Source organism: Heterodontus francisci, chromosome 1 (genome assembly GCF_036365525.1).
Source record: "Heterodontus francisci isolate sHetFra1 chromosome 1, sHetFra1.hap1, whole genome shotgun sequence".
Taxonomy (NCBI): domain Eukaryota; kingdom Metazoa; phylum Chordata; class Chondrichthyes; order Heterodontiformes; family Heterodontidae; genus Heterodontus; species Heterodontus francisci.
In genome coordinates this window covers 268,107,966-268,126,504 of record NC_090371.1, presented here as the reverse complement: position 1 = coordinate 268,126,504, position 18,539 = coordinate 268,107,966, and the positions used below count along the sequence as shown (strand labels likewise).

The 18,539-nt window shown below is 43.7% G+C and overlaps 1 long non-coding RNA gene across 1 annotated transcript; it reads left to right on the top strand.

The window, feature by feature from the left end:
• The first annotated feature begins 5,682 nt into the window (after nucleotides 1-5,682).
• Nucleotides 5,683-16,683, top strand: LOC137359871 (uncharacterized). The gene is made up of 3 exons (XR_010971629.1): nucleotides 5,683-5,756; nucleotides 5,847-5,945; nucleotides 16,297-16,683. It is a non-coding gene; the product is annotated as an uncharacterized lncRNA (long non-coding RNA).
• The last annotated feature ends 1,856 nt before the right edge of the window (nucleotides 16,684-18,539 follow it).

The following is an 18,539-nucleotide window of genomic DNA, read 5'->3' as shown; positions in this document are numbered from 1 at the left end:
CCACACAGGCAGTACCCAGAATTGAACCCGGGTCGCTGGAGCTGTGAGGCTGCGGTGCTAACCACTGTGCCACAGTGCCGCCCCATTATGTGCCCGTTTCACCAAGGACAAATAAAGAGTGAGATAACACTTTGCCTGGTCTCGACGCTCAATGCCAGTAGCTTATTAACATAAAAACTGCCTCTCTCAGTGCTGGCAGGTCCTCAGCAGCACTATGGCTCTGAGCCTTGCTGAGAGGCCAGTGAGTGCTCTGGACCCACATTCCTCCCATGTTCTGGAGCAGTATGCGCCATCACGTTCCTCAGCTGGAGTGTCTGCTGGAGGTTGAATACTCAGAAGTCTGTCCTGAGGGGTTGGTGTTGCATTCACCTTGTCAGAACGAATAAGGTCATTGAACTTCTTCCTGCACTGGACCTGGTTTCTGTGGCTGACACTCTGTCTACTCACCATGTTGGCTACCTCCATCTAGGCCTGCTTGGTCTGGGAGGATGGCCTTTTTCTGCCTCCCTCCAGGAAGAAGACCTCCCACCTCTCCCTCACTGCTTCAAAGAGTACCTCCAGGTCTGCGTCTGCAAAATGAGGAGCTGCCCCGCCCCGGGTTCTGGCCTCTGTCTCTCCTGGGACATCTTTCAGCAAGTAATACAGTGAAACAGCAGGCACAGTAATGGCTGCTGTGGTCGATTTAAATTGGGCCCACACTCACTCAGTCCCACCTCCGTTCCTGCCCCCGCGGCTGCTATTGGCCACCCACCCTCTCCTCTAGCTAATTTATAGTCTGCCCCGTGGAAATTGGGGCGTGTGACTGCTAGCCCCCCACCCACCTCCGGGCGAGATGAGGACCCGGAAACGGTCCTAACGTCTGTTTCCCGACCCCAGAAGGAAAACCCAGCCCCGAGTTGCTGAAAAGATGCGCATGAATTTGGAGTAGGTTTGCCAACTCTGGTCAGAGGCATTCCTGGCAGTTTGACCATGGCACCTGTTCATGTGACAACTGATCATGTGGCATCCAATCACATGATCAGATAATTATCCCATTTCCTTTGAAGTAAAGTTTTAGTTTCTACCTCAGTGGCCACACATAGTGAAGGGTTATAGTCTAATAGCCTTCAGTTAGAAACCTTCCTACTTCCTTCACCCTTGTTTCTTCCAGTGAGAATGCTTGGTTTCCATTCCTCAGTTCCCCACTCACCCACTAGTGGAAATAATCTTCCACTGTTTACCTATAGTAAGGTCCCAAGGTTTCACTTACCCCTTTAACTGGCTGTGCTTCTCTCTGTGCTGCTCCCACTCACCACCTTGCTGCTGCTGCTGCTCCCAGCTCTGTGGGAAATGCTGGGTCCCAAGTCCAGCCCATTCCCCAGACACCATCTCTTCTCCCAAGCCCCAGTTACCCATCTCTCTGCAGGCCCCTATTCACAGTCTCCATCTCTGCCCAAGCTCCCATTTACCAGTCTCTGTTTCTTTGCCAAGTGCCTATTCCCTGTCCCCATCACTCCTCTGAGCTCTCATTCCTCATCGCCATCTTCCGCTGAGCCCCCACTCCTCATTTTCTACCTTCCTCTGGAGCCCGCATTCCCAGTCCTCCACCACAAATCTCAAGGAATCACCCCCACCCCAATTTCAATTTCTGAGTGCCCCCTCAGGTTAATCGCTACTCTGCAGGTATTGCCTCTGAATGGCAGCCGATGATAAGCTCAGTGGAAAAGGCTGGTAATGATTCTGTTTAAAATTAATAAAGTTTAACCTCCTTCTGACTCCCAATGGTTAATCATTATTTCACATAAGTGTCTGTATTTCATGTGGGTGCATTGTGGTGGAAATTTTTAAAACTTTTTTAATTTATTCATGGAATGTGTGCATTGCTGACAAGGGCAGCATTTATTGCTCATCATTGCCCTCGAGATAGTGATGGTGAGCTGCCTTCTTGAACCGCTGCAGTCCATGTGGTGAAGGCACTCCAACAGTGCTGGTAAGATAGGGATTTCCAGGATTTTGATCCAGAGACGATGAAGGGACAGCAATATATTTCCAAGTCAGCATGGTGTGTGTCTTGGAGGGGAGCCTGGAATTTGTGGTGTTCCCACATGCCTGCTGTCTTGTCCTTCTAGGTGGTAGAGATCACATATTTGGAAGGTCGAGTTGCTTGCAGTGCATCTTGTAGATGGTACACACTGCAGCAATGTTGCAGCAGTGGTGGAGGGAGTGACTGTTTAAGGTGGTGGATGGGATGCCAATCTAGTGGGTTGCTTTGTCCTGGATGGTGTCGAACTTCTTAAGTGTTGTTGGAGCTGCACTCATCCAGGCAAGTGGAGATTATTTTCTTACACTCCTGACTTGCACCTTGCAAATAGTGGAAAGGGTGTGGGGAGTCAGGATGTGAGTCACTTGCTGCAGAATACCCAGCCTCTGATCTGCTCTTTTAGCCACGGCATTTATGTGGCTGGTCTAGTTAAGTTTCTGGTAAATGGTAACCCCTGGATGTTGATGGCAGGGGATTCCATGATGATAATGCAGTTGAAAATCAAGGGGAGGTCGTTAAGCTCTCTCTTTTTGGAGATAGTCATTACCTGGCACTTGTGTGGCATGAATGTTACTTGCCACTTATCAGCCCAAGGCTTAATGTTGTCCAGGTCTTGCTGCATGCGGACATGGACTGCTTCAGTATCTGAGGAGTTGTGAATGGAACTGAACACTGTGCAATCATCAGGGAACATCCCACTTCTGACCTTATGACTGGGGGAAGATCGCTGATTTTTTTATTTTATTTTTTTTTATTTAGAGATACAGCACTGAAACGGGACCTTCGGCCCACCGAGTCTGTGCCGACCAACAACCACCCACTTATACTAACCCTACAGTAATCCCATATTTCCTACCACCTATCTACACTAGGGGCAATTTATAAGGCCAATTTACCTATCACCTGCAAGTCTTTTGGCTGTGGGAGGAAACCGGAGCACCCGGCGAAAACCCACACGGTCACAGGGAGAACTTGCAAACTCTGCACAGGCAGTACCCAGAATCGAACCCGGATCCCTGGAGCTGTGAGGCTGCGGTGCTAACCACTGCGCCACTGTGCCGCTGATGAAACAGCTGAAAATGGTTGAGCTAAGGACATTGCCCTGATGAACTCCTGCAGTGTTATCCTGGGACGGAGATGATTGGTTCAAACAACCATGGCAATCTTTCTTTGTGAAATCACTCATCTCCTGGGCTGCTGGACCAACGCTTGGAGGAAGTGCTGATTCCTAGAAAATCTCAGTCATTTTAGGAGGGTCAGAAGATCTAATATGGAGACAACAGCAGAGATCTGGAGGTGTACGTACACAAATCTTTGAAGGTGGCAGAGCAAGTTGAAAAGGCTGCTAAAAAGGAATAAGGGATTTTTGGCTTCATAAATAGAGACATAAAGTACAAAAGAAAGGAAGTTAAGCTCAACCTTGTAAGACATTGGTTAGGCCCTAGCTGGAGTATTGTGCCTAATTTTGGGCACTACACTTTAAGAAAGATGTCAAGGCCTTAGAGAAGTATCTAGAACGATACCACGGATGAAAAACATCAGTTAAATGGAGAAACTAGAGAAACTGTGTTGTTCTCCTTGGAAAAGGCTAATAAAAGATTTGATAGAGGTGTTCAAAATCATTAAGGATTTTGATAGAATAAACAGGGTGAAACTGTTTCCATTGGCAGAGGGTTTGATAAGCAGAGCACACAATCTAAGGTAATTGGCAAAAGAAGTACAGGCAGCATGAGGAATAAACCAAACACAGTGAGTTGTAGTGATCTAGAATGCACTGCCTGAAAGGGGTGGTGGAAACAGATTCAATAATACCCATCGAAAAGGAACAGGATAAATACATGGAAGTGAAACATTTGCAGGCCTGTTGGGAAAAAGCAGGGAGCAGCACTAATTGGATAAAAGCAAAATACTGTGGATGCTGGAAATCTGAAATAAAAACAAGAAATGCTGGAAATATTTAGCAGGTCTGGCAGCATCTGTGGAGCCTTGTTTAAAACCTTTCACATTTCTAATATTTGCCAGTTCTGGAGAAGGGTCACTGACCTGAAACGTTAACTCTGCTTCTCTCTCCACAGACGCTGCCAGACCTGCTGAGTATTTCCAGCATTTCTTGTTTTTATTATAGCACTAATTGGATCGCTCTTTCAAAGAGCTTGTACTGACCCGACAGGCTGAATGGCCTCCTTCTTTGCAGCATCATTCTAAGATTCATGCTATGTTAGAGCACTTTGGATTGGATTGGAAAGGGAGGTTGGAGATGGGGAGGTGGGGGGTGGGGGGTGGGTATTTTGCACGGTCAGAGGGATAAGGGTATTTATTTTTTGAGGAAGGGAATGAAGATGGGGTGTGAGGGGGGATAATATCAGAGGAGAGGGAACCCATTTACAATGTCACCTAGTATGAGGAGCTTGGGGCGGGCGTGAGTTGCAAAACTAGGGTAAGTTAAATCAGCAAATAAAGTTAACGATGCTGTAGTTACTGTTCATTGGGTCATTACACTGATTTCTAAACCCAGGATAACAGATCATTTTTTAGGGGCTGAAATTTCTGGAGAAGTGCTGTGCTGCTGGAAGTACAGAGGAGCAGGAGACCTGGCTGCCTGTCTGACCTGATGGTAGCCACACATCCTGGGGACAGGGTCATTAACATAAAGAGGGTGGGCCACCATGCAGATTCTCTGGCACTTTCTGGATGTCTGCCCAGCTGAAAGTCCTCCCACCAGTCCAGCCTTTTTGAGTGCCATCGGAACAGCAGGAACCAGGTGTTTTTTACTTCTCACAATTAAAAAGGGGAAATGGCCCAGTGGAATTAGGTCCTGTCTCAGATTGCAGGCCCTGGAATTTTGGGACCTAGTCTTCAAACCAAGTCTTTTGGTGATCTTTTATGAGAGTGCACCTCTTGATGGTCATTGAGTCATTGGGCTGAATTCACCGCCGGCTTCGAGACCCCAACATCAGGGCGAAAAGTGGGTCCCATGCACGCACTTGCCGACAGCAGGACCGACTTGTTGGTTTTACCACGGGTAGGCTCCAAATTGGCCTGCTGTCCATTAAGGAAGGCGGGCGGGTTAGCTGTCCATGCTGCTGGACCAATCAGAGGGCTGGCAGCTCTGAACCTTCAGCAGCGCCACTGGGACAGGTAGGTGCTGTTGAGGCAGGCAGGAGAGCTCGAGACTCAGGCAGGTAAGTTTAAAAAAAAAAGAAAAATTCAGGGGGCCAAGGATCAGAGGGGAAACCTCTCTGGGGAGATTCTTGGGGCTACGGGGGCTTCCTTCACTGCCCGCAGCCCGCTCTCTGGGCCATGAAGCTTCCAGCTCTGATGCCCCCTGGACTGCCACAGGGATGCCACAGGGATGCCGCCTCCATTAAGCAGGAGGGTCACCCCGCCATTGGTAAAATACCAGTGGCCCCGTAAAATGGCCCATAATAAGGCCTTTAAGTATGCAAATTGGCTGCCCGCCTTCTAGGAGCAGGTGGGTCAATAACCAGAGGACAAGGATTTAATAATTGACAAAGGAGAAGTTTATTTATGCAGTGAGTTGTTATGATCTGGAATGCAGAGCCTGAAAGGGTGGTAGAAGCAGATGCAATAGTAACTTTCTAAAGGGAATTGGATAAATACTTAAGAAGGAATCATTTGCAGGACTATGGGAAAGAGCGGGAGAATGGGAATAATGGGATTGCTCTTTCACAGAGCTCGTATTGTCATAATAGGCCAAATGGCTGCCTTTTGTGCTGTAAGATTATATAAAGTATTAACACTTTCCTATATATAAAATAGAAATACAAATGAAAAAATTATAATACCACAATGTTATCATTTTCAGGAGGATAGAGAGCCTCTGTCATACAACTAGGATTACAGTTACCTGGTGTCACTTAGATGAAGTTGGCGAGAAGTGGAATGCCCGGGTGAACAGCTTGAGGTAAGGTCGGCCAGTGTCTCCAGTTCCAGTTTTCCATGGGGTGTGTGGAATTCTGCCTGAACCACACACCGTACCTAACATCTGCTACACATTACCTTGGTTGCAGTCTCATGTAATGTGCGGCACAACTGAGATTACATTAAATTTGGCACTAGCCATGCTTTCCTTTCAGACAAGTGACCTTGTAAAGCCAGCCCTGCCTGGCAACTGTGACTGAAGAGTTTGCAAGTGATTTGCCACCAGAAGTACCTGTTGATATGATTGCTCTCTAGAGCATTGTGCAGTCTGAGGAACTTACTTTGCTCCCAGTCAATATTCTAAATATGTGCCTGCCCCCCACTGCTACCACTCCTGTCTTTCCTTTCAGCATGCAAGTCACATAAAGCTACCTTGTCCTAAGGGTGTTGACTTAGACTGTACCCATGCCATATTGGTTGTTATGATTAGTCTCTAATGTGTATTCAGAATGAGATAATGCTGAGAACTCTTGACTGGGAACTGGGCTGACCGATCCTTTGTCCCCTTCACCATTGGGTCAAACTACCTGAAGGTGCTGGGGATATGGTTCGGAGGGGCTGGGGCGTGCACCAAAACCTGGAAGGAGTGAGTATCCGTGGTAAACTATAAACTGAACATGTGGGAGCAGCGTTTTCTGTCCATTACGGGTAAGAACCTGGCCATCAGGTGTGAGGCAGATTACGTTGTTCCTGAACACGGTGCAGGTCTGGCCCATACCCCGCTCCTGCACCATGGCGGTCACCTGAGCCATCTTCTGCTTTATCTGGAGATCAAAAATGGACTGAGTCTGGAGGGACACGATGTTCAAACCTCTAGATAAAGGGGGAAAAAACATACCCAACGTCGCCCTCATCCTGATTGCAACCTTTGTGTGTGGCTACATCAAGCTGTATGTAGAATCCCAGTATGCAAACACCAAGTGTCACTACGCGCTGAGGTTCTATCTGTCCCCGGTGTTGCGAAGGATAGGTCTGGCCACATTGCCGTGGAACGCTCCATCCAGTTGGACCGTGCCATACCACCTATCCTTCGTGGAAAAGTTTGTGCAGAAAAACACCTTTGACCACCAATCCATCAGGCAGTGGTCTGTACAGAATGTCCTCAAGGCCCTACGGGAAAAGGAGATGGCAGATCCTGTCGGATGTTTCCCCAAGCAGACCGCCAAAGTCATTTGGCGGAATGCCTCATTAGCAGAACTTTCAAACAAGCATCAAGACGTAGCTTGGCTGGTAGTGAGGAGGGCCCTCCCCATCAGATCCTTCCTGCATACCTGGAATCTCACTGCCTCTGCACGTTGCCCCCGAGGTGGCTGTGGTGGGGAAGAGGCAGTTGCCCACCTCCTTCTGGAATGTGCTTTTGCAAAGCAGGTGTGGAAAGAGATGCAGTGGTTTTTGTCGCGGTTCATCCCAAGCAGCTCTGTAACACGGGAGTCTGTGCTCGACGGCCTGTTCCCAAAGACATATACTGAGACAAACATCAACTGCTGCTGGAGGACCATCAACTCGGTGAAAGACATTCTTTGGTCTGCCCGAAACTTGCTGGTCTTCCAGTGCAAAGAGTTGTCCACGACTGAGTGCAGACTGGTACATTCCAAGGTCCAGGACTACATGCTGAGGGACGCACTAAAGCCTGGGGCAGATGCCGCAAAAGCTCAATGGGGAAAGGCCATGGTGTAAGGTCCTCCTGCCGTAGGGGCTGGAACCCATGTAAAACTCTTCTGGCTGTATGCACCAAAATATGGTTTTGCAATGTAACGCAAATGTACATTGCATGTAAGATGGAATGAAAGGGTTGTGAGGCAACTCACGTTCTGTGTTGAAGGAAACTGATTTCTTTTGCACTTTCTGGAATGTTAGCTTGGAACTATTTTGAATTGTTTTGTAATGATTTTCTTTTTACAGATTTTTATGAATAAAGTATATTTTTTGGGGAAAAAAGAACTCTTGACTATGTTGGAATGTTAGTGATCTATGTCAGCTTCCACACAATCCACCTTGTCAAGTCAACATGCTAAATATCGCCCAAACCTGCTCACCTCATATTAACCACCTTCTCTTGGACTGCAGTACACTACAAGTGATTTGCTGCGGTTCTGCACATCTCCGCTCTGCTCAGAGTTATTGCAGCAAGTTCTCTTCCTGTGGACAATCTGGTGCTTGACCTTGTTCAAGTTGATGAAGCCTCTGCCTTAACACAACAAACTGCTGATTTTGTGAAGGTTTGACTCTTCTTTCCAGCCCCACCCTCATTACCATTAATAAGTTGGTCACAACTTAAATGATAGTTAGTTAGCAAATAAAAAAATCCTGAACAGTTTGTCAATGTCATCCCCCTTTTTAAAATTCAGAGTAAAATTAAATTTAACAAAATGAATCTGCACAGAATTATGGACTGAATCAACTGAACCTGACTTGTCTCGTTAATTGGTAAGCCTTCCTGTGCCAATTCAAGGCCTTGCTTTTCCTTTTTGCTTCACCTTGCTTATTATGCAAACTGTAGTTTCCGCCTGTTCTTTGTTTATTCCAGGACTTATCTAGTTATTTACTTCGTTTGACTCTCTTCAGTTTAAATGTACATATAAGAATAATTTTCAACTTTAGGCGATATGGAAGCCAATGGAAAGAAGAATGGACAGCCAATCAACAGCTGGCAATTTCCTGCCACCAAAGTTAAAAATGACCCCCATAATCTTCATTTTGTTGATCAATGGCAAACCAATATCCAACACCTCAAAGTGACACGGCTTCTTCATGATAATTCATAGATATCTGATCAGTCCAATGTGTGGCATTGTCAAATTCATGTTATGTTGATAAGTTGTAATGAGTATGGGTGAAAGTGAAAACTCTGATAGAAGGAACCTGGAAAAAAGCAATGCCTAGAGAGAATCTGGCACTGAAAGCAACCAAGTGTAGCTGGTTGACGAAAAGAACAAATTGTGTTGGTCACTGTTACATGGGCTGAGGAAATTGCTACGGATGGGTTGACTAAAGTTGATGGCAGTTTGCAGAATGGTAGCTATATGTGATTGATTTTTACAATGCTGTACAAGACATTCACTTATCCACGGAGATTGCCACTCCCTCATTGGAAGTACAAGATGGATAAAGCTGACAGTTTTCCTGCCTACTTTCAGTAGGCATGGTGATGAAGATTGTTATTGATGTGACACATCAGAGAAGCTCTTAAGGCAGGTAAAGAGAAAAAAGGAAAGAGGAAAATGCAGCATTTGAAAAGACACTTCCAACACAGAAATATAATGAAAATTAAAATTGGGAGAAAAATAAAAACAGCAAAAAACAAGAGTAGAAAGTAAAGATAAGAAATATAAATATAAAGAAAATAAGTTTAAGTTGGAAATGTTGCATATAACACAATTACCATGCATGCAATACAAATATATATATAATATATCTTTGGCTGTATCTCTGTTACTAAACATCTTGTACCAAAACGTACCAAGGCTTGAATATACTTCTATGCAGTAGTGAGGAGAGCTGCTTTGGTTAATTGCTGTCCCTCAGATTAAATCAAGGTTGCATCTGCTTGATGCAGTTGTTCAGATGTTAAAGATTCCATGGCAATCTTTAAAGAAGTGCAGGGAGTCCTAGCCAACATTCATCTCTCGACCAATACCACCATAAACAGAACAACTGGTCATTCAGCTCATTGCTGTTTGTGGATCTTGCTGTATGCAAAAATGTTTGCCTAAATAATAAGTACATTTCAAAGGAATGTTTTGTAAGGGAAGTACTTTGGTGGATTTCTTAAAGACATTCTATGGCACTACATTGGTGCAAGCTCTTTTTTTACATAACAAAAATCACTGCACTTTGAAAAATAATTAATTAATGCATTGCATGAAGATCTATTAGATGTTTCATTGTGAATGGAGCTTTATTATTAAATAGGAACATAGGAACTGGAGGAGGCAATTTAGCCTCTCAAACCTGTTCCGCCATTTGATGAGATCATGACTGATCTGCGACCTAATTCCATATTACCCACCTTTGCTTCATATCGCTTAATACCTTTGATTAACAAAAACCTACCAATTTCAGATTTAAAATTAACAATTGATCTAGCCTCAGTTGCCATTTGTGGAAGAGAGGTCCAAACTTCTACCACCCTTTATGTGTAGAAGTGTTTCCTAATTTCACTCCTGAAAGGGTTGGTTCTAATTTTTAGAATATGCCCCCCAGTCCTCGACTCCCCAACCAACAGAAATAGTTTCTGTCTATTGACCCTATCATTTCCCCTTGATGTTTAGTTTAGTTTAGAGATACAGCACTGAAACAGGCCCTTCGGCCCACCGAGTCTGTGCCGACCATCAACCACCCATTTATACTAATCCTACACGAATCCCATATTCCAATAACATCCCCACCGGTCCCTATATATTTCCCTACCACCTACCTATACTAGGGGCAATTTATAATGGCCAATTAACCTATCAACCTGCAAGTCTTTGGCATGTGGGAGGAAACCGGAGCACCCGGAGGAAACCCACGCAGACACAGGGAGAACTTGCAAACTCCGCACAGGCAGTACCCAGAATCGAACCCCGGTCCCTGGAGCTGTGAGGCTTCGGTGCTAACCACTACGCCACTGATGTCTTGACTTCAATTAAATCACCCCTTAACCTTTTAAATTCCAGGGAATACAACCCTAGTTTGGGTAATCTCGCCTCATAATTTAACTCTTGGAATCCAAGTATTATTCTGTTAAATCTACACTGCACTCCCTCCAAGGTTAATATATCTTTCTAAAGGTGTGGTGTCCTGAACAGTTCACAGTACTGCAGGTGTGGCCTAACCAGGGCTTTGTATAGCTGAAGCATGACTTTTACCAGCTTGTGTTCCAGATAGATAGAAAGGTCAGCATACTATTCGCCTTTTCGATTATTTTCTAGACCTGTTCATCTTGACATTTTAATGATCTATGTACCTGGATCCCCATCTCTTTGAACTTCACTGTTTCTAACTTTACATCATTGAGAAAGTATTCTTTCCTGTCCATTTTAGGTCCAAAGTAGATGACTTCACATTGGCCCACATTGAAATCCATTTACCACAGTTCTGCCCATTCGCTTAATTTATCAATACCTTTTTGTAATTTGATGCTTCCATCTACACTTCTTTTCTATGCCACCTATCTTTGTGTTATCAGCAAACTTGGATATGTGGCTTTCTATTCCATCATCTAAGTCGTTAATAAATATGGAGAGTAGTGGATCCTTGTGGGACGCCACCTGTCACATCCTGCCAGTTAGACTACCTGCCCATTATCCCTACTCCCTGTCTCCTGCCACTCAGCCAATTTCCTAACCAGGTCAATAATTTACCTTCAACTCCAAGAGAGATAACTTTATCTAACAGTCTCTTATGCGGGTCTTTATCAAATGCTTTCTTTATTAGTTTGATTGTCTATGTACTTTTCAGTGTGCCTTGTCACTTGTGTGTATCAGGAAACATATGAACATGTGAAATAGGAACAGGAGTAGACCATATGGCCCCTCAAATCTGCTCTGCCATTCAATATGATCATGGCTGATCTTCTGCCTCAACACTTTCCCGCCCGCTCCCCATATCCCTTGATTCCCTGAGTGACCAAAACTTTGTCTATCCCAGTCTTAAATATATTCAATGATGGAGCATCCACAACCCTCTGGAGTAGACAATTCCAAAGACTCACATCCCTCTGCATGAAGAAATTTCTCCTCACCTCAGTCCTAAATGATCGACTCTTTATCCTGAGACTGTGCCCCTATACTTTATATTCCCCAGCCAGGGGAAACAATCTCTCAGTGTCTACCTTGTCAAGCTCCTTCAGAATCTTGAATGTTTCAATGGGATCACTTCTCATTCTTCTAAATTCCAGAGAATATAGGCCCAATTTACTCAGCCTCTCAACATAGGACAACCCTCTCATCCCAGGAACCATTTAGTGAACCTTCGCTGTGCTGCCTCCAATCAAGTATATCCTTCCTTAAATATGGAGACCAAAACTGCACACAGGTGTGGTCTCACCAAGCCCTATACAATTGTAGCAAGATTTCCTTATTCTTGTACACCAAACTCCTTGCAATAAAGGCAAACATTCCATTTGACTTCCTAATTGCTTGCTGCAACTGCATGCTAACTTTCTGTACTCCTTGTACAAATATACCCAAGCCTCTCCGAACATCAATATTTAGAGGTTTCATGCCTTTTAGAAAATATTCTGCTTTTCTATATTTACTATCAAAGTGAATAATCTCACAATTTCCCACATTATACTTCATGTGCCACAATATTGCCCACTCATTTAACCTGTCTATATCTCTTCGCCACCTCTTTGTGTCCTCCTCACAGCTTACATTCCCACCTAGCTTTGCGTTCTCAGCAAACTTGGATTCTTTACTCTCGGTCTCTTTGTCTAAATCATTAATATCAATTGTAAATAGCTGAAACCATGCAAGAAAAGCTCTGTGGAAATATATGAACCAATTTCACAACCCTCCATGCTCTGATGGCTGAGTAAAGTTATCCACTCAATAGCTGAAGAATGCAGTTGCAAAGATTCAGGTTCAGTTTCTGCTTGTATTGCATTAGCTGACCTCAGCTCAGGTTGATTGAGGTACTACTATTGGTCTTATTGGCCCTGTGTTTGGGAGAAAGCAATTGTTCAGGCTTCTTGCATCTATCCAGTGAACCTGCTGGAGGTGGATTGTGCATATGTATTTGGATGCCAGTCAGAATAGGATCAATGTTGATGTGGTGCCCTATATTCGAGTAACGACTGACATTCCCTGTCAAGCCTTATGCATGAGTAATTGTTACCTAGGCAAGGTATTGAGGGCATTGTGGAACCAGACCCTGGCAAAGACTCAGGACAGGATAGCAGGGAAAAATTATAATGTATAAATCATGTTGTTAAGTGAGAAATGATGTATTACAAAAAGTAGCCAGACTGAGCTCTAGCAACTGTACATTTTTCACCAAATCCCTTATGATCTGGAGCAGTTAATGTCTTTAAAGAAAATTGGCTGAGAAAATAGAAAGTTAAAAACGAAATGCAGAAAATTTAAATAACGGTTTGAAAGTTACGTTAAAAGAAATCTGGTCTCCATATCATCAAATAAAATACAGGTGAGGCATAAGACAAGTATGATCATTATCTATGTCTGTTTGTGATTTAAGTTAGACTTTAAAAAATTCCATTCTAGGTGCTACACATTAACCCACAAAGCGAAGTCATAGTACAAAACAAAATTCTGTATGTGTGAAGGGAATGGAATATCCTGAAACACTAATGTTACGTAAACTTAAACATTAACACTACCCCATTGTAATATTGAGAACTTGTGCCTCTTTTTTCTTCTCATCAGTTTTCTCCCCTCTCCTCTTCTGAAGGCATTGATTCATTGCTGGGGTATAGTTCCATGTCTGTACGTCTCTCTCTGGTATATTTCCATGGTGTCCTTTATTCATATCTGAACATTGGCAGTGATTGTTTACAGGCCAGTTTACCATGGGGTACCACAGTTGAGCCTGATTCTGCTCTGACACGACATCCATACTAGCAGATGTTTTGCAGTGGTCATTTGATAGCTATCAGGAACAGAAACCCAAATCAATTTTCCTTTCCCTAACCTAGATGTGCTGGGTCCATTTGTGGCATTCCTACTGATACTTTTGTTCAGATCAGCAGAGACCAGGCATTAAACCTGGCACCTTCTTAGTATAAATAGCTTAGCTTTTCACTTAAAATGCTGTGGAGATGACCTCTGTGATAATAATTATTTTTCTCAGGGTCACCTACTCTCACTAGGTTGTGGTGCAACATCCCATTTTTGGGCTAACTCTCGAAACCCCAGCCTGCCCTATTCACCCCATTACTCTCCATCCTAACTAATATACCGTTACAGCTCAACAGACGGGCCAAAAGCGATATATGGAGTTAGCTCAGGGATCAGCCATGATCTCATTGAATGGTGGAACAGGCTTGAGAGGCTAAATGGCCTATTCCTATTTCCATGTTCCAAACTAGCAGGATGTGGAGACAGGTTTCTTTTAACATCTTTTTCATTTTGAATTTTCAATCCCCTTGAAGGTAGTGAATTATGCTCAGGTTTGGCTCCATGGATATTGAGGCCATGACAGAGGATCCAAGAAATTAGGTAATTTGGCACAAACTAGGGATTAAACCTTGGATTTTCCTGGTCTGTATAACTCGATACCACACTGAGAATTAATGCTAATGATCTATCTGGACTGCATTCAGACTGAGAAATTAATACCTTCCAAGAGGCAGCGCTAGAATTGGCCTACCAAAGCTATTGAATTATAACATTTTATTGATGGACTACTTTTAGTATATGAGCACTGGAAAGCTGTAACTAAACATTTGACATACCATTGAAAGTAAATACCATAATAAAAGTTTCCAAGGCTGGGGGTCCTATTTCCTTTGACGAAAGAAGGTTAAGTGAGTGCATCTCGATCTTTAAAATGTTTTCCAAGAGCAATGTGCAGTTTCCAACCAACAACATTAGTCATTTGTACACAATTAAAAACAACAACTTAACATTAAGTAACCTTTTCACTTGCCCAAACTCTCAATTAAACCTGGGCACTCTGCAAGCTTTCAAAGTGCACACATGGTTCCCATCATATAGAACTGCCAAAAATGGTTTTCTGTAAATTTGTACTGTGGAACATTATAAAGTATAATTACAGAAATGTAGTGAATCATAAAACAATTCTTAATTCAAAATATTCTCTAAATATACTGCAGACATGCAAACCTCCAGCAGTTTAGCTAAACGACATCTGAGACCAATTTAAGAAGGTTTTGTGTTTCCTTGAGTGACAGTTCAGAGTTCTGAGCAGAGTGGTCTTGTTGACTATCTACCACACTGTTCTGCAGAGCCTGCACATGTTCAGATAAAGTTCCCAGTGTCTGCATAGAATAATCTGTTTTCACATTGTTCTGCGTAGTAAAGGAATTTGGTCAACAATTAAGGCTAGTCTCCATGCTGATACAATTCATGGTTGTGGGGCAAAGACAGGCTCCTGAATGATTTTGTGAGAAATTGGTGATTTTGTGTAGTTCTTTTCTCCTCCTTGCTGAATGTTTCAGCTATGACCTGTCATGACCAGTTTGAAGTCATCATATTTTTGGGACTAGTTTGAACTGAAATTGAGAACAAGACAATTAAATTGATCCTTTTTATTCTTATTCTTCGAAAGGATTTGCAAAGGGTTGCATGTGTTTAGTCTGGTGATAAGGTAGCTGCTTGAATTATGAGCCTCATTTTAAGTTATTTCATGTTTTCCCTTCTTTATTTTTTCTGTGCCACACTCCCTAATGAATAAGGCAGGGAGAGAGCCTACTCCCAAACCTCTAAAAATGGCACTCTTGAGCTATCCACCAGAAGGTACACAAGAGATGCTTTGGTGAATTGCCTTCTAATCTTCCCTCCTTTCTTGCAAGGAAATCCCTATTTCCTCTTTTCGCCACTCATGTTATGGGAAATTACAGGCTTGGACCCATGTTCTACCATTCCATGGCACAATATGTTAGGCAAAATCCCCTGAAAAAATAACAGCATGTTATGTATGGTGTTATTAGTGCACAAATTGGCCAGCAAGTTCAGGGATTGAAAAGATACGCCATGAGCTGCACATCTCCAGAATTTTCAGATTGATTTACGTCACTATGCAGTTTGCCTTGCACAACCTCCATCTTGCATTTAACCTCCCTGTTATTTTTAAGAACTTGCTGGGTTTGCAAATTAATCTTCCATTAAACTTGCCACAGAAAGAGCTCATAATTGAGAGCTTAATTATTCTTTTAGCAACATGCTAATTATTAATGCAATGCTCATTAGTCTCTTCAGCCCAGAAATTGAACAATTTAAATTGTTGCATCTCATTCCTGCATGTAATAAATTGTTGTTAAGAGAATTTACAAATTTCAAATATATTTTTTTCTTATTTTTTCCTCGTCTCTTTTTCATCTGTCTCTTAACCCAATCCTTCCTTCTCTTTATTTCTCTTTCTGATTTGACACTATTTCACCCTCCTTCTCCATTGTTCCTCTCTTTCTTTCTTAATCCTTACATCTAGTTGGTTAAGAAGAGAGACTGTTGCTCCCATTGTTCACTAAGGTCCCAGATGCCCTAATGTCCTCACCACGCTTTTATCAACTCGTCCTTCCAGGAACTTACAGGGAAAGTATTATCACACTGAAGAATACAGGAAAAAGACTAACTAATGGCACATGCCACAATTTGGCCCATTGATACCATGACACTGCAATAACTATCTAAATTGTCTTATTCTTCCAGGTGTCTCGCCCCCAACCAGAAGATGCTGATTCCATAGGTGCCGATCACCTTCTAGGCCCTTGTACATCACATGAGTTCTTTATTTGTCAGCCTGGATATTGATTGACAACAGGATATCAGACCCTAGAGGAAATCAGAGATCAGCCCAGTCCTGTACTTGCCTGATGTTCATACATGCACATTTTAACATGAATCATTGGGTAGCAATCAGGATTAGAAACCTGGTTATCTTCCCTTTTGTAGGCTGAGGTACTAAAGCCATCATATGTAACACCCCTACCACCAACTGAACCTGGGACTATCCTGTCTGTACAGCTCAATTACATAGTCAGTAGTGTCTTTACCAAATGAGCTATCAAGACAGCAATCATTCTAATATGGTAAAAAGGTGAGACAGTTTACTATTTAAAATTACATTTTGTGCTTTAAAATTTTAAGTTGATTGTCTATAATGCTTCTTTAATCCTATTCTGCACCTCTCCAAAAGGAAAACAAGCACTTGTTATTAAATTGACCAATAATTGATGTCTTGTCTAAATGCAACAGCAACAATTTACATTTATATAGCACCTTTAATGTAGTAAAATGCCTCATGATGCTTCACAGGAGCATTATCAAACAAAGTTTGACACTGAGTGACATAATGAGATATTAGAACAGATGACGAAAAGGGTGGTTTTAAAAGTTAGATTTTAAGGAGTGTTTTAAAGGAGGAAAGAGAGATAGGGAGGCAGAGAGATTCAGTGGGGAAGTTCCGGAGTTTAGGGCCCAGCCATTTGAAGACAGAGCTGCCAATAGTTCACTGTTAAGTGAGTGATAAAAATTGGGTTGCGCAAGAGATGAGAATAGGAGGAGCGCAGAGATCTCAGAGAGTTGTAGGTCTGGAGGAGGTTTCAGAGATAGGGGGCAGAATTTAATTCCTCCCTCAGGGGCGGGCTGGGAGATGGTGGGGGGCCATACAATTGGGAGGGAAGATAGGGGTTGGGAGGTGGAGAGCCTGTTAACTTCCCCCGATTAAGTAAGGGGCAGGGAAGGTTGAGGACAGCCTTCCCGCTCGGAGGCCAACTGAGGCCCTTAAGTGGCCAATTAATGGCCACTTAAGGCCTCCTCCTGCCACCAATGCCATTTAACCAGCGGTGAGGGGATGGGGGTGGGGTGGGGTGGGGTGGGGTGGGGGGGGGGGGCTTTCCACCATGTGGGGAGGCAGCCCAATCAAACCAGGCGGCCTCCCTTTGGGCTGGTTGGAGGGGGTCTTCCTGCTTGGGCAATCTGTGGCCCTCAGAGGGCTCATGGGCAGCAAAGGCTGTCCCTGTGCCAACACTTCCCCTGCCCTCAACAATCCACCCCCACCAACCGCTCGTCTGGGACTGCTGAACTGCCAGCCCACCAATTAGCCGGCAGCTCCTGGAGGTGGTATCCCTGTCCTTACAGAGATGGGGACTCCAGCGCCGGGCAGTTAATTGCCTGAGCGCCATAAAGTGCAGTGGGGGTCCCCTCAATGGCCGAGGCAAGGTGCCCCTCGCCTTACTGTCCCAGCATTGGGACCTCCGCCGGCTGCATAAAATCCAGCTCATGGAGAAGTGAGTCCCTGAAGGGCTTTGAAAACAAAGATGAGAATTTTTAAATCAAGGTGTTGCTGGCCAGTGTAGGTCAGCAAGCATAGGGATGAGGACTGAAAGGGACTTGGTGTGAATTAAGATCTGGGCAGCAGAGTTTTGGATGAGCTCAAGTTTAAGGAGGGTGAAAAGTGGGAGATCGGCCAGGAGAGCATTGGAATAGTCGGGTCTTGACTCCGAACGTCTGCATGGGTTCTACCAGTCCTTCACCATAACTCTGGTGAAATCCCCAGATTGATGGCAATGGCTGCCTTCAGGAGTTTATGCTATTTCCATGGGCATTCCACCTGTCTCTTGCTGCAGTTCTGTCAGGGACTAGTAGAATATGCATGGATTTTCATGGCTCTTATGTTTAACATACATTTACTGTTGTCACTCTTCCCGTGTTAAACTTTTGCGGTCACAATTTTGTGGTAATACTTTATTGATTGCTTCAAAGTTTAACAGCTGCAAATCAGGACTGAAGAAGCACGGAGCATACAAATCAAGAGCTTTAAAATCTGCCAATAAGAAACCACTAAGGATCAGCTAGCAGCACTTACCAATTAAAAAGGTTATTAAAAAGTGAACTAACAAATTGCTCAAAATAATTTTTGAAACAAAAAGTTCATCCAACATTTCATCACA